The following is a 15,349-nucleotide window of genomic DNA, read 5'->3' as shown; positions in this document are numbered from 1 at the left end:
ACTAATCTCCAACAGCCAAGTAGTCATACATTTTATGTGCAAAGTAGATATTGCATATTTACTTGCTATGGAAAGCAGAGTACTGGCTCAATGGAGAACAATCATTAAACACTGATTATTTTAAAGAAAAATGCTGTTGTAAAAATGTACAATAGTACGTTTTTGGTAATTATGTACTGTACTTCTCAAAGTAACAGCTTTAACTAAATCTTCCAAAGGCTGTCTTTGAAGAGCTGTGAAGTGACTTATTTCAAATCTGAAGAACAATAACTTGTCAGTAACCTTCTCAAAAACCAAGCCAGCAGAGGGTTTTCTTTCACTGTCCTCCATGTGGTCAGTTTCATCCTTAGGGAAGGCCTGATGTAGCAAAAAGATATAGTTCACGACCTTTAACACAAGTTTGTGATCTGTCAACTAAATACACCACCTCTGATGTGGATGGTTTCATTCAATCCATGTTCTACTAACTTTATATCTTCTAGATCATCTTTTATGATGCTAATCAAGTGGCTAAGGCCTTCTTGTTGTTTCAAATGCTGCTTGATTTCTCGTAACAGATCTGCATCTATGTAATATCTTTCCTCAGATTTGACTGCTTCAAAATGATTCTGCATCCGATTTGGGACATCAGTTCATTTAGTTGGCCCTTAAACTGAGTAGGTGCATTTAGTTCACACTGAATTGTATGTAGCTGAACTCGCAACTGCTCTTCATCAGCTTGGATGGCGTACCCACTCTTCCTCTGAGTTTCCTGTTTGATCAGGACCTGTAAGGTTCTATGGGAAAGGTCCAGGAGTTCCCTCTTGTATCCTGCTATTTTGGCCATAGTTGTAGTTTGATTCTTCTATAATTCACCAATATCTTCAAATATAATATCTAATCTGGTCTGATGCTGCTTAGTCATCTGATCTTGAACCTTTAGTCTTCGAAGAAGTTCTTTGAAACCCACCATTGGTACAGGAATTAACTTTTCAGATTCAGGGTTATCCACCTTGGCTTGTTCCCAGATGATAGGATCAACACCAGCAGGGGGTTCTGTAAAAGCTGTCTGACCTGTGCAGGGGAAAGTTCTGTTCTAGTCAGAGAGAGGGTTACACCCAGTTGCTGCAGCTGTGTTTTTATGTCACTTTGTTCAAAATGGGCATATAGTGTTATAGCTGGAACTCTTCTTGAAGTACCATTTGGAGAACTCTCAATAACATAAATGACAACTTCTGTCTGATCATCTGGCAATGTTTAATACTCCCTACATTTACTGTAAGGGTCTGGTTTCCTCCCAGAACTTCATGCAATGATTCCACCAATTGCTGTTGTTGGCTTCAAATATTCGTTTATTTTTTTTTTGAAAACTAAAACCACTAGCCCAGTGGTCGGCAAACTGAGGCTCGCGAGCCACATGCGGCTCTTTGGCCCCTTGAGTGTGGCTCTTCCACAAAATACCACGTGTGGGCACACATATACAGGCGATTGAAACTGGGCCTTAGCTTTCTCTCTGTGCCCTGAGAGAGTTGTGTGGCCCTGCTATTAGTGGTCTAGTTACAGGGGTGGGCAAACTTTTTGACTCGAGGGCCACAATGGGTTCTTAAACTGGGCCGGAGGGCCGGAACAAAAGCATGGATGGAGTGTTTGTGTGAACTAATATAAATTCAAAGTAAACATCATTACATAAAAGGGTACGGTCTTTTTTTTTTTTTAGTTTTATTCATTTCAAACGGGCCGGATCCGGCCCGCGGCCGTAGTTTGCCCACGGCTGAACTATAACCTACTGCCTTAAATCGTCAAAAGGGATTTTCTTGTGTGAATTCCACTGGTGGAATGTTATTGTTGAAATATCCTTTTCCTGTTCCCCCAAAAGCTTGCAGTTGATTCCATTTTGCCAAAATAGCATCTCTCGTCTCCTAACAGCGTTGGAGCAGAAAGAGCACTTGCAGTATTTATCAGTTGGTTGGACTGGGCAGGAGCTTGTGTAGGCTGACCAAAGAGACCACCTAATGTAGTTTGTTGTTGTTGCTGCTGCTGCTGTTGCTGTTGTTGCTGCTGCTGCTGCTGCTGTGTATTAAATCCTCCAAATCCCAATCCAGTTCCCAAACCAGTACTAGTTCCAGTTGTGCCGAAACCATTACCAATTCCAAAACCTTTGCTCTGAGTACCACCGAAGAGTCCAGTAGTGCCTGTGTTAGTTGGAGCAGAAAAGCTGAATGCAGAACCTGCTGTTGTAGCCGTTGTCCCAAATCATCCAAACCCACCCGTGGGAGCTGCGGTGGCTGCAGCGGTGCCCGAGGTGCCCGAGGGAGCCCCAAAGTTGAAAGCCATGTCGCAGGAGCAAGGAACCAAGCTGCTGCTCCCGCACACTCGGTGCACTCCCGATCTCTATGCCTTTAGAGAAGTGTTTATTCATTGCTTCTGCCAATTTTAAATTAGATTGTTTCCTTGATATTGAGTTGTATGAGTTCTTTATATATTTTGGGTATTAACCCTTTATTAGATATATCATTTGCAAATATCTTCTCCCACTCAGTATGTTGTCTTTTCATTTTGGTGATTTCTTTCATTGTGCCGAAGCTTTTTAGTTTGATGTAGTCCCATTTGTTTACTTTTATTGTTGCCTTCCCCAAGGAGACATATGCAAAAAGATATTGCTAAGAGCTGTGTCAAAGAGTTTACTGCCTGTTTTCTTTTAGAAGTTTTATGATTTCAGGCCTTACATTTGAGTCTTCAATCCATTTTGAGTTAATTTTTTAAAATATATTTTATTGATTTTTTACAGAGAGGAAGGGAGAGGGATAGAGAGTTAGAAACATCGATGAGAGAGAAGCATCGATCAGTTGCCTCCTGCACACCCCCTACTGGGGATGTGCCTGCAACCAAGGTACATGCCCTTGACTGGAATCCAACCTGGGACCCTTCAGTCCCCAGGCCGATTCTCTATTCAGTGAGCCAAACTGGCTAGGGCTTGAGTTAATTTTTGTGTATGGTATAAGTGTTCAGTTTCATTATTTTACCCGTGACTGTCCAGTTTTCCCAACGCTAGTTATTAAAGGCACTGTCTTTACCTCATCCTATACAATAAGAGAGGGATAATTAGCCAGGATATGCTAATTAGTCACAACCAGTATGCAAATTGACCATCACTCCAACACACAAGATGGCCACCCCCATGTGGCCACAAGATGGCTGGCAGGGGAGGGCAGTTGGGGGCAACCAGGCCTGCAGGAGAGGGCTGTTGTGGGGGACCAGGACTGCAGGGGAGGGCAGTTGGGGGGGACTAGTCCTGCAGGGGAGGGCAGTTAGGGGCAACCGGGCTGGCAGGGGACGACCATTTTGGGGGATACCAGGCCTGCAGGGGAGGGAAGTTGGGGGCAACCAGGCCGGCAGGGGAACAGGCATCGATCAGGGCAGGGGAGGAGTGGTTAGGGGGTGATCAGGCTGGCAGGCAGAAGTGGTTAGGGGCAATCAGGTAGGTAGGCAGGCAGGCGAGCGGTTGGGAGCCAGCAGTCCTGGATTGTGAGAGGGATCCCAGATTGGAGAGGGTGCAGACTGGGCTGAGGGACAGCCCCCACCAGTGCACAAATTTTGTGCACCGGGCCTCTAGTTGTATATATTCTTGCTTCCTTTGTCATAGATTAATTGGCCATATAAGCAAGAGTTTATTTCTGGGCTCTCTATTCTAGTCCATTGATCTATGTGTATGTTGTTGTGCCAGTACCATACTATTTTTCTTTTTATTTTATTTTATTGATTTTTTACAGAGAGGAAGGGAAAGGGATAGAGTTAGAAACATCAATGAGAGAGGAACATTGATCAGCTGCCTCCTGCACACTCCCTACTGGGGATGTACCCAAAACCAAGGTACATGCCCTTGACCAGAATCGAACCTGGGACCCTTCAGTCCGCAGGCTGACGCTCTATCCACTGAGCCAAACCGGTTAGGGCACTATTTTGATTTTTATAGCTTTGTAGTATATAGTTTGAAATTAGGGAGTATGATACCACCAATTTTGTTGTTCTTCATCAAGATTGCTTTGGCTATTTGGAATCTTTTGTGGTTCCATATAAATTTTAGGATCATTCAAGTTCTGAGAAGAATGCTATTGGTGTTTTGATAGGAACTGCCCTGAATCTGTAGCATGCATTGGGTAGTATGGACATTTTAATTATATTCTTCCAATCCATGAGCACAGTATATATTTATTTATTTATTTGTGTGTTCTTCAATTTTTATTCAATGTCTTAATAATTTTCAGAGTATAGGTCTTTTACCTCTTTGGTTATTATTTTTGATGCAATTGTAAATGGGATTGTTTTCTTAATTTCTCCATTTGATCATTATTAGTGTATAGAAACAATAAAATACAATGAATTTCTGTATATTAATTTTATATCCTGAAACTTCACTGGATTCATTTATTAGTTCTAATAGTTTTTTGGTGCTGTCTATAGTGTCCTTTCCAACTTGGATACCTTTTATTTTTTGTCTGATTACTATGGCTAGGGCAACATGGTTATTTTACCAAATTGAATAACAGTGTGTTTGTGGGAGGGAGTGAGTTTAGTGTCCTTATATGCTAGCCACCTTGGACCTGCCTCCAAAAATCTGAGCACTTTTATTTAAAAAGTTTTAAATCCTCACCTGAGGATATGTGTGTGTGTGTGTGTTTTTTTAAAATTTATTTTTAGAGAAACATTGATCAGTTGCCTCTCATCATGTCCAGGAATCAAACTCCCACAACCTTTTGGTGTACAACAAGCATTCCAAACTCCCGGCCTGCGGGCCACATACCTCATTTAATTTGTCCCGTGTTAGCCTTTGAGTTTGACATGCTTGGTGTACAAGATGACGGATGCTCCAACCAACGGAGCCACACTGGCTAGGGCTAAAAATCTGAGCACTTCTAAATGTCAAAGTGGCTTGTTGTCAAGGTGAATAAAGAATGATACCACTTCCCTTCCAAAATAAGCGATCGAAGCTCTCAAGTCATTCTTTCACTGGGGTAACAGTTAATTCCAAAATAAATTTTGAAGATAAAAGCAAGAAGTGGTCTCCCCATCCTGTAAAAGTCATTTGTTGTTAGGCAGACATTTCAAAGCCAAGTAACAATTTTCTCTGATGCCCCTGCCCAGGAAACCTTGTGGAATAAGAGCAGCTGACTCTAGACCAACCCTCTCACCTCAGAATCCAAAGCTATTCCCGTCTCCCAACTCCCTGCCTATCTGACTGCTGGATAAAAATGAACCCTAATGATCTTATCTGTTTGTTTTTAATCTTTTTAATCTCTGGTGAACTGGTTATATACCTCACCCTAAAATTATTCTTAATATTTTTTTTGGTTTTTATATGATTTGTGTGATTTATTTTTATAATTACTCTTTATTTTTGGGGAAATGAGCAGTTTTAAAAAAGGTCTTTGTAATGTAATTCCAAAAATAAGTAATAAGCAGAGAGGATGTAATAGCTCACCAGATCAAATACAGTCACTGGAAGAAAAGGAGAAAGAATGAGTTTTGTAAGATGGTCAGAGAAAGGAAATTTTGGGTTTTCTTATAATTTATTATTCTGACAGGGCAAAAGTAGGATATGTGGTCACCTGAGGTATACCTTACATTGTACGGTGATTCTCAAAGCTCTACAAAGCAATCAGGGAAATAGTAGAGCCTCATTTTACAGGTGGGGAACATGATATACAGAGATGTGAAGTCACTTGCCCAAAGCTGATTAGGGGTAAGCTGATTAGCAGCATGTTTTAGGGATAAAACATGGGTATAAATTTAGGTAACATTTATTTAGTACTTGCTATGTGTCAGGCTCTGGACTGTGTACATTATATGTATTATAGAATTCAATCTTTAGCACATCCTTATTTGTAAATACTATTATTAATAGGTTTCCCCCCTGATGAGGTAACATATTACAAGAGGTGAAATAATTTGTCCAATGTTATTGAATTAAAAAGTGGTAGAGCCCTAGCTGGTTTGGCTCAGTGGATAGAGCGTTGGCCTGAGGACTGAAGAATCCTAAGTTCGATTCTGGTCAAGGGCATGTACCTTGGTTGCGGGCACATCTCTAGTGGGGGTGTGTGCAGGAGGCAGCTGATCGATGTTTCTCTCTCATCAATGTTTCTAACTCTCTATCCTTCTCCCTTCCTCTCTGTAAAAAATCAATAAAAATATATTAAAAAATAAAACTTTTTTTAAAAATAAAAAATGGTAGAGCTGAGATTAGAACAGGTAGGGTCAAGAGTCCAGTCCAAGTTTTTTTAGTTTGCTTTTCAGCCTGTCATCTTGCTGCTGGCTGTGGGGAAACTGCTAGTTGATAACCAAATAGAAGCAGTATTGTGGCTGAGATGGAAGTCTCACAGGTCAGATGACCTTGGTTTAAGAACTGGTCACTTACCAACCATATGTCTTTGAGCAAGTCACTCAAAGTCTCAAATGAGTACACCCCAGCATAGGGTAAATGCTGAATAAATAATAATGAACCATGGTAATTATTAATAGTTGTGAAAGTTGGCACAAGTGAATATACACAAGACAGTTTAGATAAAGGTAAAAGAGGAAAAATCATGTATTGAATAAATTTTCAGTTAGCCATGAAACAATTGAGAAAAATTCAAACTGATATTGCAAACTTTCAAATCATAAAGCAGAAACTCAAGGATAAAATGGAAAGTGGGGGCAACAGCTATTTTTCCCTTTCAGACCCAGATGGAAGAATTCTGCAATGACCAGCTCACTGGGCCTTGCAATGGACCACTCATTAACACCGGCTCTTCAAAAATAGAATGTCCAGTGACTTGGCATTCAGATTGCGTCCAAAGCAAAGATAAATTCCTGAACCCAGGAACTATGTTTGCTTCTGGACCACTCACCTTGGATACTCTTTGTATTGTTTCTTAATGGCAGCCAAGTGAAGTAATTTGCCTTCCTTCTCCTTCTTGTCATCTAAGGATCGGGGTCTAGGAAACATGGGTGATCATTCTGACCCTAGTTCTCCTTCAGATGGACACCAAGGCCCATTTCTCTTTCCTGTATCATCTAGTGTTCCATCTCCTGGATCATTCCCAAGATGTTATTTTTCCCTTAAAAAAGCCTCTCCTCGCCCTAGCTGGTTTAGCTCAGTGGATAGAGCGTTGGCCTTCAGACTGAAGGGTTTCAGGTTGGATTCTGGTCAAGGGCACATGCCTGGGCTTGATCCCCAGTAGGGGGCTTTGCAGGAGGCAGCCAGTTAATGATTCTCTCTCATCATTGATGTTTCTGACTCTCCCTTTCCTCTCCTCTCCTCTCTGAAATCAATAAAGATATATTTAAAGAAAGCCTTTCTCCACATGATCTCACTCATTCATGGATAATAGAGACCATTATAAACTTATGAACAAAAATAGATACAGAGGCAGAGCAGCCTCAAACAGACTGTCAAACTATAGCGGGAAGGCCAGGGAGGGTTGTGGGGCAGGAGGAGAAGGTAAGAGATCAACCAAAGGACTTGTATGCATGCATATAAGCATAACCAATGGACATAAGACACTGGGGGGTAGGGGAGGCCAGGGGATTGTCAAGGGCGGGGAAAAAAGGAGACATATGTAATACTCTTTGTAATACTTTAAGCAATAAAACAATTTAAAAAAATAAAGAAAGCCTCTCTCTATTGGAAAAAGCTAGACACAGGTAAGTTATCAAATCATATTAAGGCACTATTGTTAATACTGCTAGAGGGATCACAATCTTTGTTCTCATCTATAAATAATACATACTAAAATTATCAGAGGTGAAGTCATGATTTTTTAACATATTCCACTAAAAAAAGGATGTGGTTATAGATGAAACAAGATTATCAAAGTATTTATAGTTGTTGGAACTGGCTAACAAGTCCATGTGGGTTCACTTACACTTAATTCCACTTCCTCTCCAGCTATTATGTTTTCCTTCTCTTTATGGCAATATTCCTTGAAATATATTCTAACATGCTGACTGATTTTTCCCATTCTTTCTTGAACCCACTTCATTCAGGTTTGCCCTCTTATCATTCCAGCAAAATTGCTTTTCTTAAGATCACCAATGACCTCCATATTATTAAATCCAATGATCATGTTCATCTTACCTGACCCATCAGCAAGATTCAACAGTTGATCACTCCCCTTCCTCCTTGAAACACTTGCCCCACCTGACTTCCAGAACTGCAGCCATCAATAGGACTGATATTCTTCTTACCTCATTAACTCCACTGAGTAAGTATTACTTCTGAAACCCAGACCACAGGTTTGATTCCCGTCTGGTATTGGTTTTGTACAAAGAAAGGATGTGTTCCAAGGAAGACTACAAATGTTGGCATTTGTAGGGTGAAGCTGAGAGTGATGTTAGTAACATGAGTTGTTTTTTCTTTCTCTCTCCTTGACTTACAACTAAAGGCACATCCATAACTGACCAAAGTGTACCTGCACAGCACACCAAGACACCCAAGAGATTCATCCATTTGTGATCTGAAAGTGAGTGGATTGGACCTTAGAGGTGGTCATGGAACCAAGGGAGTTGTGGTGGCAGCAATGTCAATGGTGCCTTTGTAGCAGAGGAGGAGGAAAGTGACAGGCATGAATGAAAGTCTGCCAAGCGGCATGGGGTACAACTGGAGAGTCCCACCGTTCTTCGGTAACATGCACATTCCTTAGACCCCTGTGAGTGGGGGAAAGGGAAAGAAAGGGAAGGAAAGGGAGACAGGCAGATAAAAACAACTAAAGGAACTGTCTGCCCTAGGAGTCCAGTAAGAGGTCTGCCCCATGGACTGCTGTGACTCCTCCACTTGAAGATCCCTCTACCAGGCCATGAGTACACCCAAAGCACACCCTCATTCTGCCAGCTCCCCTTTATTTTTTAAAAGTATGTTTTTATTGATTTCAAAGAGAGGAAGGGAGAGAGATAGAAACATCAATGATGAGAAAAGGATCATCGATCGGCTGCCTCCTGCATGCTCCTTGACCAGGAACTGAACCATGTCCTCCAGGTTCATGGGTTGACACTCAACCCCTGACCCAAACCGGCCAGGCCCCCCTTTATTTTTTACACCAGCTTTTTAATGTGTGGTCCTAACTTTGGCAACTGGTCAGCTACAGTAAGAGAAACCAAAAACTGGTGCTATAGCGCCACTTTCTGGAGAACAAAAGAAAGGCTTCTTAATGCCAATCAGTTGAACTGTTAGAAGCAAAGTAAACAAAGCCTTACCTAAATATGAAAGTTGTTTGCTACTTCAAATGTGGCAGCAGAGGCACATTTCATCAAATACTATGAAAAATCATGGTAACATGGTATCACACAAAGAAAGTGACAATTTTCCAGTAATTGGACCCAAAAAACATGGAATACTGAACACCGATAAAGAATTCAAAATAGCTCTCATGAAGAAATTCAATACATTACAAGAAAACTGAGAAAGACACTTCAATAAACTCAAGAATAAAATTAATGAACAGAAGGGCACTTTAACAGATTGAAATGCCCAAAAAAGAACTAAACAGAAATACTAGAGCCAAAAAATTCAGTAAGTGAGAAACAATGCATTAGAGAGCACTGAAAATGCAGATCAGATGGAAGACAGAATTAGCAAGCTGGATGATCAGAATTTAGAAATGATTCAGGTAGAAGAGGAGAGAGAAACCCTACGGAATTATAAGGCTCCATTAGAAAAGCCAACATAAGATTAATGGGTGTACAAAAAGGATAAGAGACAGAAGGGGGCAGAGGGTTTAAGAAATAATATCTGAGAACTTCCAAAACCTGGGGAAGAGACTGGATATGAAAATCCATGAAGCTAATAGAACATATTATCTCAATACAAAAAAACCTTTACCCAGACACATTATAATGAAACTGTAAAATGTCAATGATTAAAACATGGTTATTACCGGGAGGGGGGATGAATATCTCCCATTAGACTATCAGCAGATTTCTCAGCAGAAACTCTACAGGCCAGAAAAAAGTAGAATGACATATTAAAAGATAAAAATTTTCAGCCAAGAATACGTTACCTAGCAAAGTTATCTTTCAGATATAAAAGAAAAATAAAGGCTTTCTCAGACAAGAAGTGGGGAATTCACCACCACTAGATCTGACTTACAAAAAATGTTGAAAGAAACTCTTCCAGTTGAATGAAAAGGTGAAATTCCATAAAACTCTAAGGTGACAGTCAGAATTAGAGAGCTAATTCAATTTTGGAATAATATATAATAATAGTAAAAGGGGATGGAATTTATATAGGCAAATGAGGATAAATTGGTATAAGAAAAAGGACTGAAGTATTTTTATCTATGAGATGTTCTATGTCAACTTCATGGTGACCACAAAGCAAAAATCTAGAGCAGAGACTAAGATAATCACCATGGATTTTCCAAATTACAAAGGTAGACACAAATAGAAGGGAAAGAAATAATGGAGAAACAACCAGAAGGCAAAAGAAAATGCCAGTAGTGAGTCCTTACATATCAGTTATCAGCTTAAGAGTAAATGGATTGAACTCACCAATCAAAAGGTATGAAGTGGCTGAATAGATTAAAAAAACACACAAAACTTTTTGCTGTGTACAGCAGACTCATTTCAGCTCTAAAGACATACCCAGGCTCAGAGGGATGATATTCCAAACAACTGGAAACCAAAAGAAAGTGGGCGTAGCCATACTTATCAGACAAAATAAGAGTTTAGCCAAAAATGGTAACAAGAGACTAAGAAAGTCATATAATGATAAAGGGGTCAATATATCAGTAAGATACAACAATCATAAATATATACAATTCCAACAGATGATCACTGAAATGTAGTAAGCAAATATTAACAAATAAACAATTATTATATTGCTTATTTCTACTTCAATAATATTGAAATAGACTTCAATACCCCACTACCAGCAATGGATAGATCATCCAGACAGAAAATCAACAAAAACCCCACTGGAATGGAACCATACTTTAGAACAAATGAACTTAGACATATACAGGACATTCTCCAGGATAGATAATATGATAGCAAATTTAGCAAATTTAAGAAGATTAAAATCATATCAGCTATCATTTCTGACCACAATGGTATGAAACTAGAAAGCAACAACAAGAGGAAAACAAGATCTACAAATATGTGGAAACTAAACAACACACTTCTAAATAACCACTGTGTTAAGGAAGAAATCAAAAGGGAAATAAAAATTATCTTGAAAATGGAAATACAACCTATCGAGTCTTGTGGAATGCAGCAAAGCAGTTCTGACAGGAAAGTTTATAGCAATAAATATATTTCAAGAAATTAGAAAGTTCTCAAATGACCCAACTTTATACCTCAAGGAACTAGGAAAAGAACAAATAAAACCCAGCTTCCAGCCCTGGCCTGTTTGGCTCAGTGGATAGAGCGTCAGCCTGTGGACTCAAGGGTCCCAGGTTCGATTCTGGTCAAGGGCATGTACCTTGGTTGCGGGCACATCCCCAGTGGGGAGTGTGCAGGAGGCGGCTGATCGATGTTTCTCTCTCATTGATGTTTCTAACTCTCTATCCCTCTCCCTCCCTCTCTGTAAAAAAATCAATAAAATATATTAAAAAAAAATAAAATCCAGCTTCCAGTCAAGATGGTGGCAGAGGTAAATGTGATACTCGAAACCTCTCTCAACTAGATCAAAATTACAGCTAAGCTACAGGACAACCATCATTTAAAATCACCTGAACTGTAGCCAAACAGAAGTCCTGTAAGTAAAACATAAAGAAGAAACCACATCAGACTGATAGGAAGGGCAGAGATGTGGAAGGGGCTAGTCCCACAGCCACATGTGGTAGATAAAAATTGGGAGGGGGAGGGAAAAAAAGAAAGAAAGAAAAATTGGGAGGGGTATCTTGGTTGAGGAGGTGTTCCCTGAGGAGTGAGGGGTCCCAGCCAGAAAGGATTCACACTAAGTATGCAAAGTGATGAAAAGGAAGGACCTACAACCAAATTACCCAGCAAAGCTATAATTTAGACTTGAAGGATAGCGTCCCAGACAAGGAAAAGCTAAAGGAGTTCATCACCATCAAACCAGTATTACAGAAATGTTATAAATCTGAAATTCAGACACAGACAACTGTATGGTGGTTGGTTGCCAGAGCGAAGAGCGGTGGGGTAGTAGTAAAGAGGACCAAATATATGGTCCTGAAGATGACTTTGGGTGGTGGGCACACAATGCAATATACAGATCACATATCAGAAATGTACACTTGAAACCCATACAATCTTATTAACCAATGTCACCCCAATAAATATAATAAAATAAAAATATTTGAAAGAAATGTTAAAAGGTCATGTTGAAGATGAAGCAAAAAATTAAAATATGAATAATAAAATGGCAATAAATACATATCTGTCATCCATAGGTTTATTGCAGCATTATTTACAATAGCCAAGATATAGAAGCAATCTAAGTGTCCATCAATAGGTGAGTGGATAAAGAAGTGGTGCATAGTCCTGCCGGCATGGCTCAGTGGTTGAGTGTCAATCTATGAACCAGGAGGTCATGGTTCAGTTCCCCGTCAAAGCACATGCCTGGGTTGCAGACTTGATCCCAAGTGTGGGGTGTGCAGGAGGCAGCCAATCAATGATTCTCTCTCATCATTGATGTTTCTCTCTCTCTCTCCCTCTTCCTTCCTCTCTGAAATCAATAAAAATATATTTAAAAAAAGAAGTGGTGCATATAGCAATGGACTATGACTCAGCCCTAAAAAAAGAATGAAATCTTGCCATCTGCAACAACATGGACGAACTTAGAAGGCATTGTGCTGAGTGAAAATAAGTCAGACAGAAGGACAAAGGCCATATGATTTCGCTTAAATGAGGAAATCTAAAAAACAAAAACAAGCCCTGGCTGGTGTGGCTTAATTGATTGAGCCTCGTCCCATGTATGGAGAGGTGGTGGGTTCAATTCCTAGTCAGGGCACATGCCCAGGTTTCAAGCTCAATCTCTGGTAGGGAGCATGCAGGAGGCAGCCCATCAGTGTTTTTTTTTTCTCTCTCTCTAAAATAAATAAAAACATTTTTAAAAATTAAAAAGAAAAACAACAAAAACCAATTCATTGATAGAGAATATTCTGATGGTTGTCAGATGGGAGAAGGGTTGGGGGTTGTGTGAAAAGTGAAGAGATTAAGAAGTACAAATTGCTAGTTATAGAATAGTAAGGGGAATATAAAGTACATCATAGGGAACATAGTCAATAATATTATAATAACTATGTATGGTATCAGATGTGTACTACATTTATTGGGGCGATCACTTCATAAGTTATATAAATGTCTAATCACTGGGTTATACATCTGAAACTAATAATTGTACATAAACTGTAATTGAAAAATAAAAAAAGAACAAAAAGAACAAAGTTAGCAGAAAGAAGGAAATAAAGATCAGAACAGAAATAAATGAAAGAGACCAGAAAAACAATGGACAGTATCAACAAAAGTAAGAGCTGCTTCTTTCAAAGATAAAATGGATAAACCTTTAGCTAAGAAAAAAAATAGAAGACTCAAATAAAATTAAAAGAGAAGACATTACAACTGAAAGTACAGAAAGTCATAGGAGCATAAGAGACTATTATGAACTATTATATTCCAACAAATTACATAATCAAGAAGAAATAACACATTTCTAGAAACACACAACCTACCAAGACTGAATCAAGAAGAAATAGAAAGTCTGAGCAGACTAATAACTAGTAATGAGACTGAATCAGTAATAATAATAATAAAAAACCCCAGGACTAAAAGGCTTTTACTAGTGAATTCTTCCAAACATTCAAAGAAGAATTAATCTTTTTCAAACTCTTCCAAAATATCAAGGAGGATGAACACTTTCAAACTCATTCTGCAAACCCACCATTACCTTAATACCAAAACAAAATAAGGATACCACACAAAAAAGAAACCTATAGACAAATTACCCTGATGAATATAGATATAAAAATTCTGAACAAAATATTAGCAAACCAAATTTAAGAACACATTAAAAGGATTATACAAAATGACAAAGTGGGATTTATCCCCTGGATGCAAGGCTGGTTCAACATATGCAACTCAACTAATGTGATACTTTAGATCAATAAAATGAAAGATAAAAATCACATGATTATCTCAATAGATGTAGAAAAAGCATTTGACAAATACAACATCCTTTCATGATTAAATAAAACAATCTTTAACATATTGGGTATAGAAGGAACATATCTCAACATAATAAAGGCCATATACAACAAACCCACAGCTAACATTTTACCCAATGGAGAAAAATTGAAGACTTTTCCCTTTAGATCAGAAACAAGGATGCCTACTCTCACCATCCCTATTCAATATAGTACTGGAAGTCCTAGCTAAAACATCTAGGTGAGAAAAAGAAAAGTCATCTACATTGGAAAAGAAGTCAAATTTTCATTTGCTGAAGATTGAGGCAGCAGAAACCAAAGCATCCTCCTTCACATTCTCACTTCACTTTTATTCTACAAAGTGCTTTAGAAATTAGGTTTCTACCACCTGCATGGAGTGTAAAGACAAAAGCAAGCCCTGCGAAACCAAAGGCCCATGGAGTCCACTCCCAGGGCCAGAGCATGGCCCCAGGCTAACACACCTGCCACATGCTGAGCACCTAGACAGGAAATATTCAGGGGCACACACACAGTGAGGGGGTCAGGTACCAATGTCATTTATTTCTGAAAGAACCGCTTCCAATCCTCACTCTTGACTCTATTTGATAGGCCAAAGGATGTTATGTTTATTTGGTGACAGCTTTCTGAAATCCTTACATCTGCACCTTGGTTGCTAAAGTAAACTGCCATTTTTAGCACAACATTGTCAAACAGAGCTGTTGTAAATCTCCTGAGCTTGATTATTGCCTAACTAACAAATGCTTGATTATGCTTCCTAATTCTTTTGGTTGGCAGAAGGTTGTTCATTTTATTTGACCAGCCATACTGCATGTAGAGATAAACATCTGTTTTGGACTATCTGCCCAGAAACTGAATAAACTACCAATTGAGACCCTGATTTTATTTTGGTCATTATGTGCACATTTTCATATGCAATTACCCAGACTGCTTAAAAAATTGTAATAAGAAACCTAACTACTTTGCCATGTCAGGTGCTGGAAAGCAATCTTAACTACATATTTACAGATGTAGGTTTTTTAAAAATAAGCCACTTTTCTAGGATGTTTCATGTTTTACTAATCATTCAAGTGTTGTATGAATCATTTTGCCTTATTTATTAGGAAAATACATTTTAAAATCTGATTCCTTTGACAAATACGTTTTTGTTGGTAATATCCAGCTATTGCCAACTTCTAGAATTTTAAAATTAACTCTTCAAATATCTTTAT

At 39.0% G+C, this 15,349-nt stretch overlaps 1 pseudogene; it reads right to left on the bottom strand.

Annotated features, from left to right (window-relative positions):
• Positions 1-391: 391 nt before the first annotated feature.
• Positions 392-2,329, bottom strand: LOC102249505 (annotated as a pseudogene).
• Between the last annotated feature and the right edge of the window lie 13,020 nt (positions 2,330-15,349).

This window comes from Myotis brandtii, unplaced genomic scaffold (assembly GCF_000412655.1).
Source record: "Myotis brandtii unplaced genomic scaffold, ASM41265v1 scaffold182, whole genome shotgun sequence".
Lineage (NCBI taxonomy): Eukaryota > Metazoa > Chordata > Mammalia > Chiroptera > Vespertilionidae > Myotis > Myotis brandtii.
This window is presented reverse-complemented; position numbering and strand designations above follow the sequence as displayed.